Here is a 24,497-nt window from a genome sequence, read left to right on the forward strand (position 1 = left end):
TAGGAAATTTCCAAAGTTGTTATGAGTTATAATACCATGGTTTCAGCTATGCATTGCTTCAGAATGCACACTATGCCTGGATGTCCCCATTTTAGTGGTGTTTAGATCAGGGGTTCAGGTGTCAGCCGATCCTTCTATTATAAAATTGCCCATCAGTATTTCACTTAATGGTGAAATGGCAGCCATTGCTGATTATTGACTAGATCTGTTATTTCATTAGGGTTGCAAAATAGTGATTTTTCTAATTCTATCATTCCTTCTGCATTCATTAGCAGTAATTCTACTCCAAAGAAGAAATTTCTTCCAGAAACTGTTTCATTATATTGAAATATAGTCCTCAGAGGAAAGGCAAGATAAATATTTCATTCTTTTCCTGTATGAATTTTAAGAATGGGTTGCATGAATTTTAAGAATAAAAGTGATCAATGAGTTTTCTTTCAGAGTATTATTATGGCAAATAGATTTTTATATGGTTGATGTGTTTCAATTCTTTCTGATGCTCAAATTGCATGATCTTTGATCACTGAGGGGCCCTTCAAGTTGGCTCCTATTTCCTTCTTTTTTTGCCTGTGTCATTTTGACAAGATTCCAGTAGATTTTGATGACTAACATCAGAGGTACCAGGTTCGAGTTGTACATTTTTCTGCACTAGACCTGGAATTCTTTTATTTTTTAAGAGAAATTTACATTTACTTTTCTGTGAAGAGTCTGTTTATATCTTTTGTCATTTTTCTAATGGGTTGTTGGTCTTCTTACCACTTTTTAGAAATTCTTTATATATTAGGGATATCAACCCTTTTCTGTAATATAAGTTGCAAATATTTTTCCCAGTTGATCTTTGTCTTTTTACCTCACCATGTGGTTTTGTTGACCTGCTGCTTCATTTATTTGTTATTTTGCTATGCAAAAGTTATTTTTTTACTTTACTGTGGTCAAATGTATTCATCTTTTTTCTTATTGCTGTTTGATGTTGAGTATAGTTAGAAGATTTTCTCCACTCAGAGATTGTAAAAGAATTTCTTGAAACTCTTCCAAAAAATTGAAGAGCGAATACTCCCTAACTCATTCTATGAAGCCATCATCACTCTAATACCAAAGCCAGATAAATATACAAGAAAATTACAGACTGATTTCTTTAATGAATATAGGTGCAAAAATCCTCAACAAAATATTAGCAAACTGAGTCCAACAGCACATGAAAAGTACTGTACACCAAGATAAGTGAGATTTATTCCCAGGTATGCAAGGGTGGTTTAACATAGGAAAATCAATTAATGTAATACACCACATTAACAAAACAAAGTAGGGGGGGAGCACGAACACCTCAATTGATGCAGAAAATACATTTGACAAACTCCACTACCCCTTCTTGATAAAAGCACTTGGAAAACTGGAAAGAGAAGGAAACTTCCTCAATCTGATACAGGGCATATATGAAAAGCCCAGCTGAAAGTCTGAAAGCGTTCCCTCTGAGATCAGGAACAAGACAAGGATGCCCACAGTCATCACTGTTCAACATTGTACTGTAAGTTCTTGCAAGAGCAACTAGGCAAAAAAAAAAAGTAAAAGACATCCCATCCAAATTGGAAAGGAAGAAGTAAAACTTTCACCATTTGCAGATGACATGATCCTATATATATAGAAAGTCCAAAAAATTTACAACAAAGCTACTAGAGCTAATAGAGGTGGGATACAAGATCAAAACACAAAAATCAGAAGTGTTTCTATATACTAGTAATAAACAATCTGAGGAGGAAATCAAGAAAAAATTCCATTTACAATAGCAACTAAAAGAATCAAATATCTAGGAATAAATTTAACCAAGGATATAAAGGACCCACACACAAAAAGCTATAAGAAATTGCTAAAAGAAATCAAAGAAGACTTAAATAAATGGAAGAACATTCCATGTTCATGGATTGGAAGACTAAATATCATTAAGATTTCAATTCTGCCCAAATTGATTTACAGCTTCAATGCAATCTCAATCAAAATTCCAACAGCCTACTTTGCCAGAAATAGAAAAACCAATTATAAATGTATTTGGAAGGGACGGGGCCCTGAAAGCCAAAAACATCTGGAAAAAAAAAAGAAAGAAGTGAGAGGACACAAACTTCATGACTTCAAAGCATACTACAAAGTTACGGTGATCAAAATGACATGGTACTGGTATAAAGATAGATATATTGACCAATGGAATTGAATTGAGAGTTCAGAAATAGCCCTCACATCTATGGTCAATTGATTTTTGATGAAGCTGCAAAATCTACTCAACTAGACTTCTTAGCTGCATTTAATGAGATTGCATAAAATAATGTTCTTGTCCATGGGAAAAGTATATGTGAATTATATTGTTTGTTCAAAGATATGTGCAACTTGCTCTCATATGTTCAGAGGACAGAGCAATAGATGATGCGTATTAGGGAGGGAGGGAGAGAGGGAGAGAGGGAGGGAAAGAAAGAGACAGTGGTGTGACAGGATCTTAAAGGTGATGGATCGGGGTATCAGGGGAGGGGGTCGGGGTATTATGGAATTCTATGTATGGGGTTTGTACTGTTTTTGCAACTGTTCCTGTATGATTGAAATTATTTCAAAATAAAATTTATTATTAAAAAAAAGAGAGCACTCAAGACAAGAAAAAAGAAGAAAAAAAAATCTGCTCAACTAGGACAGAACACTCTCTTCAACAAATGGTGCCAGCAGAACCGGATATCAGTATCCAAAAGAATGAAAGAGGACCATTATCTAATACCTTATGCAAAAACTAACTCAAAATTGATAGAAGACCTAAATATAAGAGCTAGGACCATAAAACTCCTAGAAGAAAATTTAGGAAAGTATCCTCAAGTTCTTGTGGTAGGCAATGGTTTCTTAGACTTTACACTGAAAGCACAAGCAATGAAAGAAAAAATAGATAAATGGGACCTCCTCAAAATTAAATACTTTTGTGCTTTAAAAGAATTTGTCAAGAAAATGAAAAGGAACCTACTCGATGGGAGGAAACATTTAGAAACTACATATCTGATTAGGGTTTAATATCCAGAATTTATTAAGAAATTCTTCAACTCAACAATAAAAAGACAACCCAATTTAAAAATGGGCAAGACTTGAATACACAATTTTTTCAAAAGAGGAAATGCAAATGGCTAAAAAGCACATGGAAAGATGCTCAGCATCACTAACTATTAGGTAAATGCAAATCAAAACTAGAATAAGATATCATTTCACACCTACCAGAGTGGCCACTTTTAAAAAAATGGAAAACTATAAATTTGGGGAGGATGTGGATAAATAGAAACACTCATTCACTGCTGGTGGGAATGAAAAATGGTGCAGCCACTGCAGAAGACAGTTTGGCAGTTCCTCAGGGAGCTAACTATAGAATTGCCATGGGATCTGGCATTCCCACTACTAGGTATATACCCAGAAGAACTGAACCCAGGAATGTGAATAGACATTTGCACACCAATGTTCACAGTGGCACTGTTCACAATCGCTAAAAGATGGAAGCAACCCAAGTGCCATCAACCCATGAATGGATAAACAAAATATGGTGTATACATACAATGGAATATAATTCAGCTGTAAGAAAGAATGAAGAGGAGGCGGGGCAAGATGACGGACTGGTGAGCTGTATGTTTTAGTTACTCCTCCAGGAAAGTAGGTAGAAAGCCAGGAACTGTGTGGACTGGACACCACAGAGCAATCTGACTTTGGGCATACTTCATACAACACTCATGAAAACGTGGAACTGCTGAGATCAGCGAAATCTATAAGTTTTTGTGGCCAGGGGACCCGCGCCCCTCCCTGCCAGGCTCAGTCCCGTGGGAGGAGGGGCTGTCAGCTCCAGGAAGGAGAAGGGAGAACTGCAGTGGCAGCCCTTATCGGAAACTCATTCTACTGATCCAAACTCCAACCATAGACAGACTGAGACCAGACACCAGAGAATCTGAGAGCAGCCAGCCCAGCAGAGAGGAGACAGGCATAGAAAAAAAAACAACACGAAGAACTCCAAAATAAAAGCGGAGGATTTTTGGAGTTCTGGTGAACATAGAAAGGGGAAGGGCAGAGCTCAGGCCCTGAGGCACATATGCAAATCCCGAAGAAAAGCTGATCTCTCTGCCCTGTGGACCTTTCCTTAATGGCCCTGGTTGCTTTGTCTCTTAGCATTTCAATAACCCATTAGATCTCTGAGGAGGGCCCTTTTTTTTTTTTTAATCCTTTTTTCTTTTTCTAAAACAATTACTCTAAGAAGCCCAATACAGAAAACTTCAAAGACTTGCAATTTGGGCAGGTCAAGTCAAGAGCAGAACTAAGAGAGCTCTGAGACAAAAGGCAATAATCCAGTGGCTAAGAAAATTCACTAAACACCACAACTTCCCAAGAAAAGGGGGGTGTCCGCTCACAGCCATTCATCCTGGTGGACAGGAAACACTCCTGCCCATCGCCAGCCACATAGCCCAGAGCTGCCTCAGACAACCCAGTGTGACTGAAGTGCTTCAAATAACAGGCACACACCACAAAACTGGGCGTGGACATTAGCCTTCCCTGCAACCTCAGCTGATTGTCCCAGAGTTCAGAAGGTGGAGCAGTGTGAATTAACAAAGCCCCATTCAGCCATCATTTGAGCAGACTGGGAGCCTCCCTACACAGCCCAGAAGCCCAGAACTGCCCTGGGGGGACGGCACTCACCTGTGACATAGCACAGTCATCCCTCAACAGAGGACCCAGGGTGCACAGCCTGGAAGAGGGGCCCACTCGCAAGTCTCAGGAGCCATACGCCAATACAAAGGACTTGTGGGTCAGTGGCAGAGACAAACTGTGGCAGGACTGAACTGAAGGATTAGACTATTGCAGCAGCTTTAAAACTCTAGGATCACCAGGGAGATTTGATTGTTAGGGCCACCCCCCCTCCCTGACTGCCCAGAAACACGCCCCATATACAGGGCAGGCAACACCAACTACATACGCAAGCTTGGTACACCAATTGGACCCCACAAGACTCACTCCCCCACTCACCAAAAAGGCTAAGCAGGGGAGAACTGGCTTGTGGAGAACAGGTGGCTCGTGGACACCATCTGCTGGTTAGTTAGAGAAAGTGTACTCCACGAAGCTGTAGATCTGATAAATTAGAGATAAGGACTTCAATTAGTCTACAAATCCTAAAAGAACCCTATCAAGTTCAGCAAATGCCACGAGGCCAAAAACAACAGAAAATTATAAAGCATATGAAAAAACCAGACAATATGGATAACCCAAGCCCAAGCACCCAAATCAAAAGACCAGAAGAGACACAGCACCTAGAGCAGCTACTCAAAGAACTAAAGATGAACAATGAGACCATAGTATGGGATACAAAGGAAATCAAGAAGACCCTAGAAGAGCATAAAGAAGACATTGCAAGACTAAATAAAAAAATGGATGATCTTATGGAAATTAAAGAAACTGTTGACCAAATTAAAAAGATTCTGGACACTTATAGTACAAGACTAGAGGAAGTTGAACAACGAATCAGTGACCTGGAAGATGACAGAATGGAAAATGAAAGCATAAAAGAAAGAATGGGGAAAAAAATTGAAAAAATCGAAATGGACCTTAGGGATATGATAGATAATATGAAACGTCCGAATATAAGACTCATTGGTGTCCCAGAAGGGGAAGAAAAGGGTAAAGGTCTAGGAAGAGTATTCAAAGAAATTGTTGGGGAAAACTTCCCAAATCTTCTAAACAACATAAATACACAAATCATAAATGCTCAGCGAACTCCAAATAGAATAAATCCAAATAAACCCACTCCGAGACATATACTGATCACACTGTCAAACACAGAAGAGAAGGAGCAAGTTCTGAAAGCAGCAAGAGAAAAGCAATTCACCACATACAAAGGAAACAGCATAAGACTAAGTAGTGACTACTCAGCAGCCACCATGGAGGCGAGAAGGCAGTGGCACGATATATTTAAAATTCTGAGTGAGAAAAATTTCCAGCCAAGAATACTTTATCCAGCAAAGCTCTCCTTCAAATTTGAGGGAGAGCTTAAATTTTTCACAGACAAACAAATGATGAGAGAATTTGCTAACAAGAGACCTGCCCTACTGGAGATACTAAAGGGAGCCCTACAGACAGAGAAACAAAGAAAGGACAGAGAGACTTGGAGAAAGGTTCAGTACTAAAGAGATTCGGTATGGGTACAATAAAGGATATTAATAGACAGAGGGGAAAAATACGACAAACATAAACCAAAGGATAAGATGGCTGATTCAAGAAATGCCTTCACGGTTATAACGTTGAATGTAAATGGATTAAACTCACCAATTAAAAGATATAGATTCGCAGAATGGATCAAAAAAAATGAACCATCAATATGTTGCATACAAGAGACTCATCTTAGACACAGGGACACAAAGAAACTGAAAGTGAAAGGATGGAAAAAAATATTTCATGCAAGCTACAGCCAAAAGAAAGCAGGTGTAGCAATATTAATCTCAGATAAAATAGACTTCAAATGCAGGGATGTTTTGAGAGACAAAGAAGGCCACTACATACTAATAAAAGGGGCAATTCAGCAAGAAGAAATAACAATCGTAAATGTCTATGCACCCAATCAAGGTGCCACAAAATACATGAGAGAAACACTGGCAAAACTAAAGGAAGCAATGGATGTTTCCACAATAATTGTGGGAGACTTCAACACATCACTCTCTCCTATAGATAGATCAACCAGACAGAAGACCAATAAGGAAATTGAAAACCTAAACAATCTGATAAATGAATTAGATTTAACAGACATATACAGGACATTACATCCCAAATCACCAGGATACACATACTTTTCTAGTGCTCATGGAACTTTCTCCAGAATAGATCATATGCTGGGACATAAAACAAGCCTCAATAAATTTAAAAAGATTGAAATTATTCAAAGCACATTCTCTGACCACAATGGAATACAATTAGAAGTCAATAACCATCAGAGACTTAGAAAATTCACAAATACCTGGAGGTTAAACAACACACTCCTAAACAATCAGTGGGTTAACGGAGAAATAGCAAGAGAAATTGCTAAATATATAGAGACGAATGAAAATGAGAACACAACATACCAAAACCTATGGGATGCAGCAAAAGCAGTGCTAAGGGGGAAATTTATAGCACTAAATGCATATATTAAAAAGGAAGAAAGAGCCAAAATCAAAGAACTAATGGATCAACTGAAGAAGCTAGAAAATGAACAGCAAACCAATCCTAAACCAAGTAGAAGAAAAGAAATAACAAGGATTAAAGCAGAAATAAATGACATAGAGAACAAAAAAACAATAGAAAGGATAAATATCACCAAAAGTTGGTTCTTTGAGAAGATCAACAAGATTGACAAGCCCCTAGCTAGACTGACAAAATCAAAAAGAGAGAAGACCCATATAAACAAAATAATGAATGAAAAAGGTGACATAACTGCAGATCCTGAAGAAATTAAAACAATTATAAGAGGATATTACGAACAACTGTATGGCAACAAACTGGATAATGTAGAAGAAATGGACAATTTCCCTGAAACATATGAACAACCTAGACTGACCAGAGAAGAAATAGAAGACCTCAACCAACCCATCACAAGCAAAGAGATCCAATCAGTCATCAAAAATCTTCCCACAAATAAATGCCCAGGGCCAGATGGCTTCACAGGGGAATTCTACCAAACTTTCCAGAAAGAACTGACACCAATCTTACTCAAACTCTTTCAAAACATTGAAGAAAATGGAACACTACCTAACTCATTTTATGAAGCTAACATCAATCTAATACCAAAACCAGGCAAAGATGCTACAAAAAAGGAAAACTACCTGCCAATCTCCCTAATGAATATGGATGCAAAAATCCTCAACAAAATACTTGCAAATCGAATCCACAGACACATTAAAAAAATCATACACCATGACCAAGTGGGGTTCATTCCAGGCATGCAAGGATGGTTCAACATAAGAAAATCAATGTATTACAACACATTAACAAGTCAAAAGGGAAAAATCAATTGATCATCTCAATAGATGCTGAAAAAGCATTTGACAAAATCCAACATCCCTTTTTGATAAAAACACTTCAAAAGGTAGGAATTGAAGGAAACTTCCTCAACATGATAAAGAGCATATATGAAAAACCCACAGCCAGCATAGTACTCAATGGTGAGAGACTGAAAGCCTTCCCTCTAAGATCAGGAACAAGACAAGGATGCCCGCTGTCACCACTGTTATTCAACATTGTGCTGGAAGTGCTAGCCAGGGCAATCCGGCAAGACAAAGAAATAAAAGGCATCCAAATTGGAAAAGAAGAAGTAAAACTCTCATTGTTTGCAGATGATATGATCTTATATCTAGAAAACCCTGAGAAATCGACGATACAGCTACTAGAGCTAATAAACAAATTTAGCAAAGTAGCGGGATACAAGATTAATGCACATAAGTCAGTAATGTTTCTATATGATAGAAATGAACAAACTGAAGAGACACTCAAGAAAAAGATACCATTTTCAATAGCAACTAAAAAAATCAAGTTTAGGAATCAACTTAACCAAAGATGTAAAAGACCTATACAAAGAAAACTACATAACTCTACTAAAAGAAATAGAAGAGGACCTTAAAAGATGGAAAAATATTCCATGTTCATGGATAGGAAGGCTAAATGTCATTAAGATGTCAATTCTACCCAAACTCATCTACAGATTCAATGCAATCCCAATCAAAATTCCAACAACCTACTTTGCAGACTTGGAAAAGCTGGTTATCAAATTTATTTGGAAAGGGAAGATGCCTCGAATTGCTAAAGACACTCTAAAAAAGAAAAACGAAGTGGGAGGACTTACACTCCCTGACTTTGAAGCTTATTATACAGCCACAGTTGCCAAAACAGCATGGTACTGGCACAAAGATAGACATGTAGATCAATGAAATCGAATTGAGAATTCAGAGATAGACCCTCAGATCTATGGCCGACTGATCTTTGATAAGGCCCCCAAAGTCACTGAACTGAGTCATAATGGTCTTTTCAACAAATGGGGCTGGGAGAGTTGGATATCCATATCCAAAAGAATGAAAGAGGACACCTACCTCACACCCTACACAAAAATTAACTCAAAATGGACCAAAGATCTCAATATAAAAGAAAGTACCATAAAACTCCTAGAAGATAATGTAGGAAAACATCTTCAAGACCTTGTATTAGGCGGCCACTTCCTAGACTTTACACCCAAAGCACAAGCAACAAAAGAGAAAATAGATAAATGGGAACTCCTCAAGCTTAGAAGTTTCTGCACCTCAAAGGAATTTCTCAAAAAGGTAAAGAGGCAGCCAACTCAATGGGAAAAAATTTTTGGAAACCATGTATCTGACAAAAGAATGATATCTTGCATATATAAAGAAATCCTACAACTCAATGACAATAGTACAGCCAGCCCAATTATAAAATGGGCAAAAGATATGAAAAGACATTTCTTTGAAGAGGAAATACAAATGGCTAAGAAACACATGAAAAAATGTTCAGCTTCACTAGCTATTAGAGAGATACAAATTAAGACCACAATGAGATACCATCTAACACCGGTTAGAATGGCTGCCATTAAACAAACAGGAAACTACAAATGATGGAGAGGATGTGGAGAAATTGGGACTCTTATTCATTGTTGGTGGGACTGTATAATGGTTCAGCCACTCTGGAAGTCATTCTGGCAGTTCCTTAGAAAACTAGATATAGAGTTACCATTCGATCCAGCGATTGCACTTCTCGGTATATACCCGGAAGATCGGAAAGCAGTGACACGAACAGATATCTGCACGCCAATGTTCATAGCAGCATTATTCACAATTGCCAAGAGATGGAAACAACCCAAATGTCCTTCAACAGACGAGTGGATAAATAAAATGTGGTATATACACACGATGGAATACTACGCGGCAGTAAGAAGGAACGATCTCGTGAAACATATGACAACATGGATGAACCTTGAAGACATAATGCTGAGCGAAATAAGCCAGGCACAAAAAGAGAAATATTATATGCTACCACTAATGTGAACTTTGAAAAATGTAAAACAAATGGTTTATAATGTAGAATGTAGGGGAACTAGCAGTAGAGAGCAATTAAGGAAGGGGGAACAATAATCCAAGGAGAACAGATAAGCTATTTAATGTTCTGGGGATTCCCAGGAATGACTATGGTCTGTTAATTTCTGATGGATATAGTAGGAACAAGTTCACAGAAATGTTGCTATATTATGTAACTTTCTTGGGGTAAAGTAGGAACATGTTGGAAGTTAAGCAGTTACCTTAGGTTAGTTGTCTTTTTCTTACTCCCTTGTTATGGTCCCTTTGAAATGTTCTTTTATTGTATGTTTGTTTTCTTTTTAACTTTTTTTTCATACAGTTGATTTAAAAAAGAAGGGAAAGTTAAAAAAAAAAAAAAGAAAAACAAGGAAAAAAAAGATGTAGTGCCCCCTTGAGGAGCCTGTGGAGAATGCAGGGGTATTGGCCTACCCCACCTCCATGGTTGCTAACATGAGCACAGACATAGGGGACTGGTGGTTTGATGGGTTGAGCCCTCTACCATAAGTTTTACCCTTGGGAAGACGGTTGCTGCAAAGGAGGGGCTAGGCCTCCCTATGGTTGTGCCTAAGAGCCTCCTCCCGAATGCCTCTTTGTTGCTTAGATGTGGCCCTCTCTCTCTGGCTAAGCCAACTTGAAAGGTGAAATCACTGCCCTCCCCTCTACGTGGGATCAGACACCCAGGGGAGTGAATCTCCCTGGCAATGTGGAATATGACTCCCGGGGAGGAATGTAGACCTGGCATCGTGGGACAGAGAACATCTTCTTGACCAAAAGGGGGATGTGAAAGGAAATGAAATAAGCTTCAGTGGCAGAGAGATTCCAAAAGGAGCCGAGAGGTCACTCTGGTGGGCACTCTTACGCACACTTTAGACAACCCTTTTTAGGTTCTAAAGAATTGGGGTAGCTGATGGTGGATACCTGAAACTATCAAAGTACAACCCAGAACCCATGAATCTCGAAGACAGTTGTATAAAAATGTAGCTTATGAGGGGTGACAATGGGATTGGGAAAGCCATAAGGACCACACTCCACTTTGTCTAGTTTATGGATGGATGAGTAGAAAAATAGGGGAAGGAAACAAACAGACAAAGGTACCCAGTGTTCTTTTTTACTTCAATTGCTCTTTTTCACTCTAATTATTATTCTTGTTATTTTTGTGTGTGTGCTAATGAAGGTGTCAGGAATTGATTTAGGTGATGAATGTACAACTATGTAATGGTACTGTAAACAATCGAAAGTACGATTTGTTTTGTATGACTGCGTGGTATGTGAATCTATGTCAATAAAATGAAGATTAAGAAAAAAAAAAAAAGAACATCAAAAAAAAAAAAAAAAGAAGGAATGAAGACCTGATATATGTGACAACATGGATGTACCTTGAGGACATTGTGTTGAGTGAAATAAGCCAGACCCAAAAGGACAAATATTGTATGAGCTCACTAATATGATCTAATTATAATAAGCATACACATAGAGTTAAAAATCTAAAATACAGGTTACCAGGACATTGAATGAGGGTAGAAAATGGAGAACTGCTGCTTAATTTGTACAGAATCAATATCTTAATATTCTTTCATCGGTTGTAACAAATGTACCACACCAATGTTTAGTGTCAACAATAAGGGGGTAAAAGGGATATGCAGTTTTCTTTTTGGAGTAATGAAAATGTTCTAAAATTGATTATGGTGATGAATACATCAAGCCATTGATTTTACACTTTAGATGTATTTGATGGTGTGTGAATATATGTCAATAAAACTACTTAAAAAAAAAAGAGTTCCCCCATGTTTCTTCCTTTACTCAAGTGCTTTCATTTTTATGTTTAGATCTCTAATCCATTAGGAATTTATCTTGGTTTTTGGTATGAGGAAAGGTTTAAATTTTATATTTTTCCATATAGCTATCCAGTTATCCATGTATTAAAAAGTCTTTCTTTTCCCTCCACTGATTTGAGAGTCTACCTTTATCATATACTAAATTTCCATATGCATTTGTATCTACTTCTAGATTTTCTGCCTGGTTCCATCTGCCTGCCTATCTTTTCAAACATCAATACCAACTGTTATAATTATAGTGACTTTAAAAATATATTCTCATATTGTGTAAGGCTAGGCCTCCTTTTTTTTCTTCTTTATTTATTCTCTGAAATGGGCTTTAAAAATCACCTTGTCTAGCTCCAGGGAAAAAAAAATGAAATTTTCCTTTGGATCACATGAAATATACAAATTAATACAGGAAGAATTGACATCTTCTGGGTCTTGCTATGTCTTACCATTTATTCAAGTTTACTTTTACAGCTTTCAGGAGTGTTTTATACTTTTCCTCAAATAAATTTTGCCAATTTCTTGTTCAGTTATGTATTTTGTGGTTTTGCTATGTTAAATGGGGTCTCTTTTCTACTATTTTTGATCTAGTTATTGTTCCTATTTTTAAATATGAATGACTTTGATTTCTGTAAGTGAATTTTATATCCTGACTACTAAAATTTTTAGTTTTTCCATTGATTCTTTTGGTTTTTCCATGTCATGTCATCTGCAAAGAGGAATAGTTTTACCTCTTCTTTTCTTTTTCTAATTGCTTTCTCTTGTCCAATTGCATTTGCTGCTGCCTCCAACTCAGGGTTAAACAGCAATGGAGAGAGTGACTATTCTTGTTTTATATCTGACTTAGTGGGAAAGTCCCCAGTGTTTCCCCACTAAGTAAGTTGCAGGCTTTGGGCCAAAGTATATATATTGTAGGAAAATTTTCCCAATCCCTATTTTACAATTTGTTAATATGGATGGTTGATGAATTTTATCAAATGCCTTTTTTAACGTTATTGGAGATGCTCATAATTTTTTCATTAGCTGTGTTCTTATGATGAATTATATGAATTCACACTAGGATTTTTGAGTCTTCTAGCAACAATCATCTCTGAACATAAATCCCCTTGTCTTCATCTGGCAGAAAGAGAAAGAAAGAGAGAGGAGGAGGCATTTTTGAGCTGCTTAATATCAGTAATCACCCTGACTCTCTGCTGAATTCCTGGCTTTTGTCCTAGACATGTAAGAAAAGAGAGAATTGTCTGGCTAAATGTGCCTCTATTTTTATGACTCTTTGTAAAACACCATATTCCCCACCACTGCCTCACTCTCCCTTTGGCAGGCGCCCAATTGGATGCAACTTTTGAAAGGCATCCCATCACAGGAGACCTGTAACAAGCTACAGTGCCCCTTTCTGCTGCTTGGTCAGTGTTTCAGAGTGTGTTAAGCCCATTTCTCATTGGATAGCACAATCCAGAATGCACATGCACATCCAAATTAAATGCAGACATGTTTCAGTTTGGGAGCACAATTCAGTTCCAAAGGTGAGAGGTCAGCGTTATTAACCAAGCCACCCACTATCCCAGAAAGATGATGGGAATTAAAACCAGACTTTCCTGTTGACAGTGGCAGTTGTGCTCTGAGATAAGGACCTCCTATTATCTTCTCAGTCCCTAATGTCACATTCAAGGAGAACTGGGCCTAATATGGTGTCCCAAGTTCTTTCCCAGGTGAGAAAATGAAAATAAAAGGCTGAGTATTCAGATGTCCAAGAGGATTCCATTTCTTCCTTGTTAGAGGGAGAAACTTCTGTGGGGATTCTAGAAGGAGTCAGTGGTGTTCCCATGGGCACACAGAGGATGCAGTGTGGGAAAGCACAGCTACCAGACCAGCAGAGGACACCAGGGCTCCTTCCTAAGGGAGCAGCAGCCGTGGGCTTGCAATCCCCAGGGAAAGCAGCAGAGCAGCTTGCAGAATCCCCAAGGATTTTATTCCACTGGAGCTGGGTTTCTGGTTGTGATGTTTTAAGCATGGCCCTGTGGGGACTGGAATGAAAGAAGAGGCCCACATCCCCCTTGGTCTGGAGAAGCAGATACATGGTTAGATCGTGTACCCAGAACCAGACAGCTGGGTTCGAGGTCCCGGCTCTGCCACCCCCTTGCTTTGTAGCCCTCTGCAAGTTACCTAAGTGTCCTGGGCCTCTGTTTTCTCATCTATAAAAGGGGAATAACCACAGTACTTCCTAATGCCATGAAGATAATGTAAGAGAGTTAATATGCACAAAGCACAAGGCCTGGCATAGGGCAAAGCTAAATAAGCAAATACCTCACACTGGGACCACTGAGGAAGGGTTTGCTCTCCAGGCAAAAGGGAATTTTTTTTTGTTACTTTTTCAACTTTTAGCATTTAATTTCTCAAATCATATTTTTGGGAAAAAGCAGAATAAAACTGATACCAAATCTTTAAATTGATAATAGAGGAGGAGAGAAACAGGTCAATGCTGAATTAAGGAAATGTAGGAAAAGCCCTGAGGATTATATTCGCGCTTCCTCACACACATAATGGGGGGCAGAGAAGGGAGTAAGGCTGAGGATATTGGGGGACCAGAACACTGGCCCTCAAACGAGCAGACGTGCAGAGGGTCGCCCACTTTCCTATCGTGTTCGCGGCTGCACTCCCAGTGCTCTCCACCATGCCCGGTACAGTGTGCAGTAAATTCAGTGGAATGAATGACTGGACTTTGGGCAGTTCCACCTCCTCTTGGGACTGGTCTCCACTTCAAAAGGAGGTGATGAGCTCACGGTGAGCCTGGTGAGGAGGGATGGAGCTGTCACAGGCCCCTTCCTGTCCCCAACCTCCAGCGTCTTCTCCACTAGATTTTGCAATAGGCTCCAAACTGCTCTCTCTGTATCCTTGTCTTGGTCCCTCCAGTACATTCTCCACCAAGCAGGCCCAGGAAATCTGTTAAAAATGCACATCTGATCACATCACATCACTGCTAAAAGCTTTAGTGGCTCCCAATGTCATTAGCATTAAAATTCCAAATCTTTAAGAATTTCTGGACAGCCATCTGGGATGGAGAGAGGAAAGCCCTGTCTACCTGTCCTACAGTCTGAGCTCCACCCAAACTTTGGGCTTCCCCAGGGTGCTTCATTTGGCCTGGAACACCTTTCCCTCCCTCCATCCTGGCTGCTTCCAGTGGGTTTAGATGCCTCTTCATTGGGAAGCTTACCATGATCCCCCGTCCCCATCCTGCCTCCCTTCCTCGGTTCACTCCCCTATTTTATGCTCTCAAAGGGCTCTCTACATATGATCACACTTCCCGCATGGTAAGTTATGATTTGTGCAATAACTCATGTAACGTGGCTTCACCTCCTGGTGTCAGCTCCCTGCGGGCAAGATCCAGCCCTGTCTAGTTTCGTGGCGTATCTTCAGCACTTAGCACTGAGCAAGCCATATGGCAAGCACTCAACCAACATTTGCCAAATGAACACTGAAGTCATGGATGAAAGTGTAGATCCAGTAACCCAAAAGTTCAAGATGTGAAACGCCAAGTCTTTAGTCTGCTGATTAACTCAGCCTTCTGGTAAACATAAACAATAAGGTGATGCCTGCCTATTTCTTCATTCATGTTTGAGAAGGAAGTTTTGCTGTGGGGTCCTTAGAAACTTTTTCCACCACTTGGCAACAGTTTGTGGGTTCACGACAGGGAACTGTCATTGACGGTGCAGCAAACTGGATAGCCATTCTCCACGCTTGCATGATTACGTTGTTCAAAAGGTATAAGGAGAATTTGGCTTGATAATTATGGTATTGTTTTTCTATATAAAATGTATACTCACGAAAAGGAGATGATGGCCAGAGTCAATGTTGTTTTTTTCAGTCTACTTGCAAGCAGAAGGCCCAGGTGTGTTAGAAAGCTGGGGTCACTTATGCCAACCATGGAGAATAAGTCTTCAAAGCTTCAGTAAAGAACCCCATATGCTGCCTGGCACTGGCTGTGTTTGTAGAATGCACAACAGGGAGCATTTAGGTACATGCCAGCCAAGGGTTGGCCTCAGGAGGCAGCTGAAGAGGCAGCAAGGGCTCCCTTCTGTCCTCCCACGGTGGCCAAGGCCTCAGGTAAAGGCTCGGCATAGACCACCCCTATGTAGGCCAAGAGGAAAGTGCACGCCTCCCAGCCAGCTGGACCGAGCAATCCATCCGTCCGGCATTCGTGGGTTGATTTTTAATTGCGTGGTAACAAAGCAAAACTTCAAATCAACACTGCCTCTGTGACTTGGTTTCACCAGGCTTTCCCTGGCCAGAAGCTGATCCCAGTCTCATCTGTGTTATGCCTCTGTCTCTGCATGTGAAAAATGAGGGCTGGAGGAGGTCACACAACCACCTCCCTAACTACCGCATTCAGGCAGCACAGGCACCCTGAGAGTAGAGACAGAGCGTTGAAGTCGCTGATTAACACAGTTGGCAGTGAAAGCACTGCATTCCGGGAAGGGGAGAAGGCTGCAGTCCCTTTGCACATCAACAGAGTGTTGGGTGTTCAGTTTCACCATCTGGGCTCTCACTGTCACTTCACTCTTGATGCTGTCACGTGAGTGGTTTTCGTGTTTACTCCCCTGCAAGCTCATTTGCTCCTGCCAAGAAGTTTTTAAACTGTTCATACCAGACCTCAATGAGAATACATCTCACCATTCTAGGATCTTAGAAAACATTCTTCCCAAGGTATAGGTATATATTTATGGATAGGAAATGCTTGTTTACACCAAATTTGAATACCAAGAAAGTTCAAACGAGCAGATGGAATTTTCTGATTTCTGCTTTTATGAAAACAAAAGAGAAACAATAAATTAACCACTTGCTAAGGGGGGTTGAATTCTACTCAGAGACCCTGAAAGCTGGAATTGGGGAGAAGAAGTACAGACTTCCCAGTCCCAGGCCCACGTGCTTTCTTCTTCAATGGAAATTTAAGGCCTTCGGTATTAGATAGGAAAACAATATTTTCTGGTAGATGTTAAAAGGGATTTCATTTACTTGTAATTCTCTGAAAATTGCTAAGTGCTATATAGTATGTTTAGGAATTCTCAATTAAAAAAAATGTTAGAATAACCAGAATATCTCATTATCTGACAATTTTAGATAAATGAGTTTGTTAGTACAGAGCAGGCTATGCACAGAGCAAAGACTGAGAAAAACTATTGATTTATTTTAGACAGAAGAGCTATATCCCAAAGTATGATGTATATCGAATCAATTTGTAATTTCAGCCATCAGATACCTTCAAATTCTTACAGAGGTAGACAAGCTTAGTTCTTACATTTCCTCAATAAAATGATCTTCGATGTTCCAAAATGAGGTTTCTACAAATCTAATATATTGCTCCTGAAATAGCCTATTAAAAATGATGACTTGTTCCAATCCATCGTGCTTTCTGAGCAGGGTCTGTGATTGTGATCAGTGGAACAAAGGTCAATACGAATGAATGGCATCTGTTTTCAAGGCGTCTATGAGAAAGTTTTCGAAAACAGATAAGAATTTAATATAGGAAATTTTTGTCTGCCTAATCAAATGTAGATGCCCCAATACTGCCTGGAATTTGTACTGCAGATTGTAATCTGCAGGTGGTTTATAAATGAGTCATGGGTCTTGGAAAGGAGTTCCTGATGCAGGAAATCTTTTTTTTTTTCCTCCCTCTCTCTCTCTCTCTCTTTTTCCTGATGGCTCAAATACTCTTAGCAAAGACCTGCTTCTATCCTCACAATCTAAGGGGTTCAGCAGGGCTTGACCAGGCACTTCTGTTTCAAGTGGCATTGGTGGGGGGCGCACAGTGGTACGTAGTGGAGGGTCCCTGGGTTAGAGGGGCCAATGTGGCTCCTTGGCAGGGAAGTCAGGAAGGCTAGGCCAGCTGGGGCCCCTCCCTTTCCAAATGGGGTGAAGCACCTCCACATGGGCTTGCAACAGTGTGGATGGACTGCTTACATGGCAGCTCATGGCTGCAAGAGCAAGCATTTCAATAAACAACAGAAAGGGGAAGCTGCCAGTCCTTTTTGTCACTTCCACTGTGTTCTCTCTGTCACAGTAGTCACAGAGCCTTCCAGATTCAAGGGGAAGGAGTACAAGCTCCACCTCTCATTAGGAGAAGTGTCGAGGAATTCACAGCCATCTTGATCTTGTGCTAGGTGGATTAGATGAATTAGAGTTTGAGGAATTCTTCAGGAACCAATGTACAGCATCCAAAGGGGCCTTAGAGCGGTAACATCTCCAAGTTAATAGTTTTTCATTCTCCCTCTGCTTACAACATGATTATTCAAAAACCTCTTTTATTGGCAGGGGAAACTGGACCAAAATTGGACCCAAAAATGCAATCTATGATAAGAAACCCTGATACTCTTCATTATTTGAAGCTAAGAACTTACATAGATATTTCTCTCTTCTTTTTTTATATTCAATTTTTTTGAGATTTATTCACATACCATAAAATCATCCAAAGCATACAATCAATTGTGCACATCACCATCATATTGTTGCTCATTCATCACCCCCATCTATTTTTTTGAACATTTTCCTTGTACCTGAAAAAGTGAAAATAAGGATAGGAAAAAATAAGAATAAAAAAAGAACACCCACATCATGTCCCCCCCTCCCACCCTATTTTTCCTTTAGTTTTTTGTCCCTACTTTTCTACTTATCTGCCCATACACTAGGTAAAGGGAACCGTGATCCACAAGGCTTTCCCAATCACATTGTCACCCCTTGTAAGCCACATTGTTATGCACACGTCTTCAAGAGTCAAGGCTACTGGGTTGAAATTTGTTAGTTTCAGGTATTTACTTCTAGCTATTCCAATACATTAAAACCTAAAAAGGGTTATCTATTAGTGCATAAGAATGTCCACCAGAGTGACCTCTCGACTCCATTTGGAATCTCTCAGCCACTGAAACTTTATTTTGGTCAAGATGTTCTCAATCCTATGATGTTGGGTCCAGATTCATCCCCAGGAGTCATATCCCACATTGCCAAAGAGATTTACATCCCTGGGAGTCAGCTCCCATGTAGGGGGAGGGCAGTGATTTCACCCGCCAAGTTGGCTTAGCTAGATTTCTCTCATCTTTGAATATGACTTCCCTAGTTGTGGTAAACATGCTCACAAAATTCACTGAAAAAATCCAATTTTAAAACCGACTTTAGTTCACCTATGGTGCCAATTGCCTTTAAGCTGGAGCCAGTTCTCCATTTCGTGTACAAAGGGAAAGGAATTAATCCATAATTTGTAGCTCTCCCACCCACCTTTGGAAGGCCCCCTGGTATGTTATTGTTCTATCCACTACATTGCCAGGACATGAAATGGTGAATTAGGACTCACATTTCAATTTAACTTTGCTACTTCCTAACCCCTCTCTTTCCACTTTGACACTCTTCCAATGTTTGTGACTATAATATAGGGGGGTGCAAGTCTTTGAGAATTGCCTTTTATTAATTCCAGAATAAATCCAGGGATAGAAAGAAAAATTCCCATAAAATAATCACAGGAGATGACAAGCCACATTTCCATTCTACGTCATAAACTTAGCAAGACCCTTAAGTCAAAGGTCTCCTGGTTCAGACGTCTGTCTCCAGCACACTGTCTTCTGAGACTGTACAGGACTTAAGTCCCCAGAAGACCCATGAATTAATAATATTGTGACAGGATTCTTCTCCTGTAGTAACTTTCTAATGGCTTTAAGTATTTTCAGATCATTAAATTCTTGACAAAAAAATTGGGACAGGGGAAAAGAAGGAACAAAGAAAGTAACTTTTAGCCAAAAATTATTAGAATCCTTTGTCATTTGGATATAAATCAAGATTACCCATCCCTGGAAGGAGAATGTAAAGTCAAGGGAAAAAATATTACTTGGTTTACAAAAATTTGATGAACGCTCAACATTTTAGGAACGTATCTACTGCAAAAGCAAGGTATGCATTTATTGTGAGCATGCATGTGTGTATGTGTGTGTTTCTTTACGTTTAGATTTCTGCAAAGGATCCATCAGAGTTGGATGTGGTTAATCACTAGTTTCCTGGGTGGACAATGAATCATGAAGGAAAAATCTATATTCTGTGCTCTTCTCCTAAAGACAAGAAATCTGCAGTGACCACCACAATCTAAGTGGTAGAGAGGCTGTATTTTAGTCACAGGATATGCAATATTCATGAGATGTAGTGATGACAAACTCAAAGGTAACATGGAAATTGTGTTGCATTAGTCCTTGCCAAGCGATCAGATTGCAAAGAAACCCAGATTTGAGTCAGAATCACAAAATTCTCGTGATCACAGTAGTGAAGATTCTAATTCATACTCCAACCTACCCACTCCTCTCCCTCCATGTGGACAGGTCACGATGAATAGACCAAGGTGGGGAGCTCAAGCTTTGCTTTGATCTGGCAGTGCTTAAAATCTTTCTGGTTAAGAAAAAACTAGATGCTGGAGAATGAGAAAGCAATGAATTACTTTCTAGCTAACTCTCTCCCTGTCCTCTTGGTCGCTTTATCCCATCTATGTTTTCACAGTATCGTGGCTAACTGTGGGTACACTGTGTTCCTTCTCTGGGAGGGGCTCAATCAAGGTTATGGCTCGCTATGTTTTTCTAAGCACATCACACTAAAAGCATCTCTTGATCACTTTCACCATTGTTGAAAGCTCTCCTTCTTTACTTTTTTCCATTGGCTTCATGATGCTTTGCTCTACTGGTTTCTTCCTACCACTCTGCCACTCCTTATATAGGCATACTTTGTTTTATTGTGCTTTGCTTTATTGCACTTCACACATACTGCGTTTTTTGTTTTGTTTTGTTTTGTTTACAAATTGAAGGCTTGTGGCTACCCTGCATCTATTGGAGCCATTTTTCCAACAGCATGTGCTCACTTCGTATCTCTGTGTCACATTTTGGTAATTCTCACAATATTTCAAAGTTTTTCATCATTATTATACCTGTTATGGTTATCTGTGATCAATGCTCTTTGACGTTACTATTGCAATTGTTTGGGGGCACCACCAACCATGCCCATAAAAGATGGAGAACTTCATTGAGAAATGTGTGTGTGCTCTGACTGCTCCACCCACTGGCCTTTCCCTCCCATCCCCAACCCTTCATCTCTCTCCCTCTCCTCAGGCCCCCCTATTTCCTGAGGCACAACCATATTGAAATTAGGCCAACTGATAACCTACAATGGCCTCTTAGTGTTCAGATGTAAGAATGAGTCTTCTTAAGGCTTTAGTTTCCATAGGTAGTTATTCGTCGGATGGATCTGGGCAAAGTAAAATGTGTCCTGAGGAAGCTGAACTCACCTGGCATCCTTTTCTCCTTGCTTCTCCTCCAGCTCCAAGTACATGTGCATGAGGTGGGGGTGGGGTGAACGTGTCTTCAGCATAAAAGCATTTTCCAAAGAGCATCTTTCGGTGCTAGAAGCAGCATCCAAAAAGCTGCAGATTTTCCTTATTGCCTAATTTTTCTCAGTTTTCCAGCCAGCCGTTCCTTACAATACTTATTTTCTAAATGAGTTAAAATGTCAGTTTGTCACCTGAGTCATAGGGTATTGACTAAACTTCTGGAGTATTTGCCCAGAGACTCTGCTCCTTCCTGACAAAGCAGGAGAGCTGAAATCTTAGCAGTGAAGCACTCAAAGGATAAAATGAAGTAAAAATGTCACGACAAACCAAAGTGAGCCCCAGGGGATGCTTTGTCATCTGAAGAACACAGGGAGAGAATTCCATCATATTAGCAAATTACTGTTTTGTTTTTACTTAAAGGAAAAGAAAAAAAAATGTGTTCTGGCTGTGAATGAGTCACAAATATTAAGCTGAACCAGATTCCCAGTTTCCAATATCTTTTCATTCAATAGTTTTGCCCCAAATAGAGCTCTTTGCTTTTACATGAATGTCAGCCAAGATTTAAACTCTTCCTTCTAAGAAATCTCACTCTAGATGGTATAACCTTTCCATTCTAGTTCAAGAAAGAGAAAGCCTGTGAAAAAGACTGAGAAAGCATGGGAGGGGGAGGGGGTGGCGGAGGAGATTTCCTACAAAATGTGGCCTCTGTGAAGGTGCACGGACTCATTTGCATTTATATTGAGTGAAGTTCAACTGGACGTTATATTTTCTGAATTTTCATTTTGATCTGGGAAACTTGAACCCTGATATGTATGTATGTATTTATCTTTCTCTTTCCCTCTCTCCTCTTCTTTCTTTTCTTAAGGAAAGCAATCAGTCCCTCTGCTCACCACTGTCAGCCCCCAAATCCTCTCAACCAGGACAGACTAAGGGTATAGCCAGAAATTGAAACACGTTGGCTAAGAAACTTGCTGCAAAATGTCAAAAATGTTTCTAGCCTAAAGCAGGTTCTCTTGTATGTCTGGACAAGGTTCAGGAATTCAGCATGAATGTCTCCCCATCTGTGTTGTACAAGCACCTATTACACCAAGAAATGTATCTGTGAAGTGGAAGTGGAAACATGAGACGTAGATTTGGGCGTACATTTCTCCCTGAGGCGCCTTAAATTGAATTTGAGGTAGTATTAGGAGAAAGCAATGAAGGGGGAGGAGGGGCAGGGGGTGCCACCCAGGGCTTCTGAGATGGGTGTCGGCCTGGTTAGTGACTCACCTTTTTTAGAGTTTGCAAGTTGTGCTGGTTTGCTAAAGCTACCAGAATGCAATATACCAGAAATGGACTGGCTTTTACAATGGGAGTTTATTGTTCACAGATTTAAAATTCTAAGTCCATGAAAATGTCCCGATTAAGGCATCAATAGGACACTATCTTCTCTGAAGAAAGGCCGATGGCATCTGGGGATGGCCTCTGTCACATGGGAAAGCACATGGCTGCAGTCTGCTGGGCCTCTCCCAGGGTTAGCTTCTGATTTCCGCTGATTTCTCCAAAATGTCTCTGGGCTTCTGTCTTAGCTTCTCTCTCTCAGCTCCCGTGTGCCTTGCTTGCTTCTCCCAGGGCATTTCTCTCTAAGCGTTTGGGGGTCCTCTCTTAGCTTCTCCCAGGCAGACTCTAGATTTCATATTAACTTCTCTCCTCAATCTGGTTTCAATGGCTGCCTCCAAAATCTCTCTGGGCGTTTTCTCTCTAAGCATCTCTGAGCTCTATTCCAAATGTCTCTGCCTTTTATCCTCTCAAAGAGGATGCCAGTAAACTAATGAAGACCCACCTTGAATGGGAGGGTCACATCTCATCTCCATGGAAACAACCTAATCAAAGGATCCCACCCACAATAGGTCTGCCCCCGCAACATGGGATTAAAAGAACATAGTCTTTTATGGGGTACACAAAGATTCAAACCAGCACACTGGTCTTTAAGCAAAAACCTTCGGAGGAGAAGGAGTTGTGGTGGGAGTAGGGCACAATGGCTTACCCAGCAGATGGCGCTAGGCTTTTCTTGTTGCCCCCCCTTGAGTGCATGGGATGATCAAACAAATGCCTTGAATTCTTTTCCCTGCTCCATTAAGGGCTACATGAAGGTAAAACCCCACAGTCATTTAAGGAAAGGGAAGGAATTCTCACTCTTAGACACTCACTAAATTCCAGAGAGGGTTAAAGTGCTCTACAGAGATTAAATCCTCCCCAAAAGCCTCCAAGGTGGGGATTACCTAAGTTTTACAGCTGAGGAACCCCAGGCTTGGGGAGGCTAAGTACACTGCCCAAGGTCACACATTTGTTTGTGCAGAATCAAGGTTGGAAGCGAAGCTTGCCTGGCCTGGAGCTTGCAGTCCTTCCCTTCTCTGCCTACCCCTCTGTCGTCACACTTCCTGAACAGCAAACACCTCATCCTGCCACTGGGAAGCCCTGAGTGGTTCTGTGCAAAAGGTTTTCTAAAACAACCCTATGAGGTAGGTACACTTTTTGTCCTCATTTTACAGATAGGGAACCTGAGGTGTCGAGAAGCTTGTCTGAGTCCCACAGCTCACGGGGGTGGTTATGGGTCCTTAGGGGCCCATGCTGGAGCCACACTTCTTGTACGTCTTTGCCTCACTGGTGACAAAGAGCTCAGGTCTGGAGCAGTTGTGAGTGCCACATCACCATCTCCTCTAGTTGTAAGGACTGCTAGGACAGATTCTCTTACCCAGCTATCTTTAGACAACTCCTCAAACTGATTTCCCTTTGCCAGACTTGTTTCCTAGAAGTGCAAGGGAACTAAAGAAGGGCCTATCAGTCAAAAACTAAAACAAAAGCCATATACAGTTGTTGGGGGTTGAATTGTGTACCCCAAAAGTATGTTGAAGTCTTAATCTTTGGTACCTGTGAATGTGACTTTATTTGGAAATAGAGTCTTTGAAGATGTAATTGAGTGATGATGAGATCATCTTGGATTAGGATGGCTCCTAAATCCAAGGACCCAACTCCTTATAGAAAGTTCATGTGAAGACATGGGAAAATAGGGAAGAAGGCGATGTGATGACGGATGCAGAGATTGGAGTGATGTGTCTACAAGCCAAGAAATGCCAAGGATGGCCAGCAGCCACCAGACACCAAGCAGAGGCCAGGAAGGATCCCACTCCCCACCCCCCACCCCCCACCGTCACCCACCCCCCGTTCCAGCCTTCATCAGGAGTGTGGCCCTGTCCT

The 24,497-nt window shown here is 40.4% G+C and overlaps 1 long non-coding RNA gene across 1 annotated transcript in view; it reads right to left on the reverse strand.

The window, feature by feature from the left end:
* The window catches only part of LOC119534913, a 51,824-nt gene that overhangs the window by 11,274 nt on the left and 16,053 nt on the right, over positions 1-24,497 (reverse strand). The gene's annotated exons all lie outside the window — the stretch shown is intronic.

This window comes from Choloepus didactylus, chromosome 5 (genome assembly GCF_015220235.1).
Source record: "Choloepus didactylus isolate mChoDid1 chromosome 5, mChoDid1.pri, whole genome shotgun sequence".
Taxonomy (NCBI): Eukaryota; Metazoa; Chordata; class Mammalia; order Pilosa; family Megalonychidae; genus Choloepus; species Choloepus didactylus.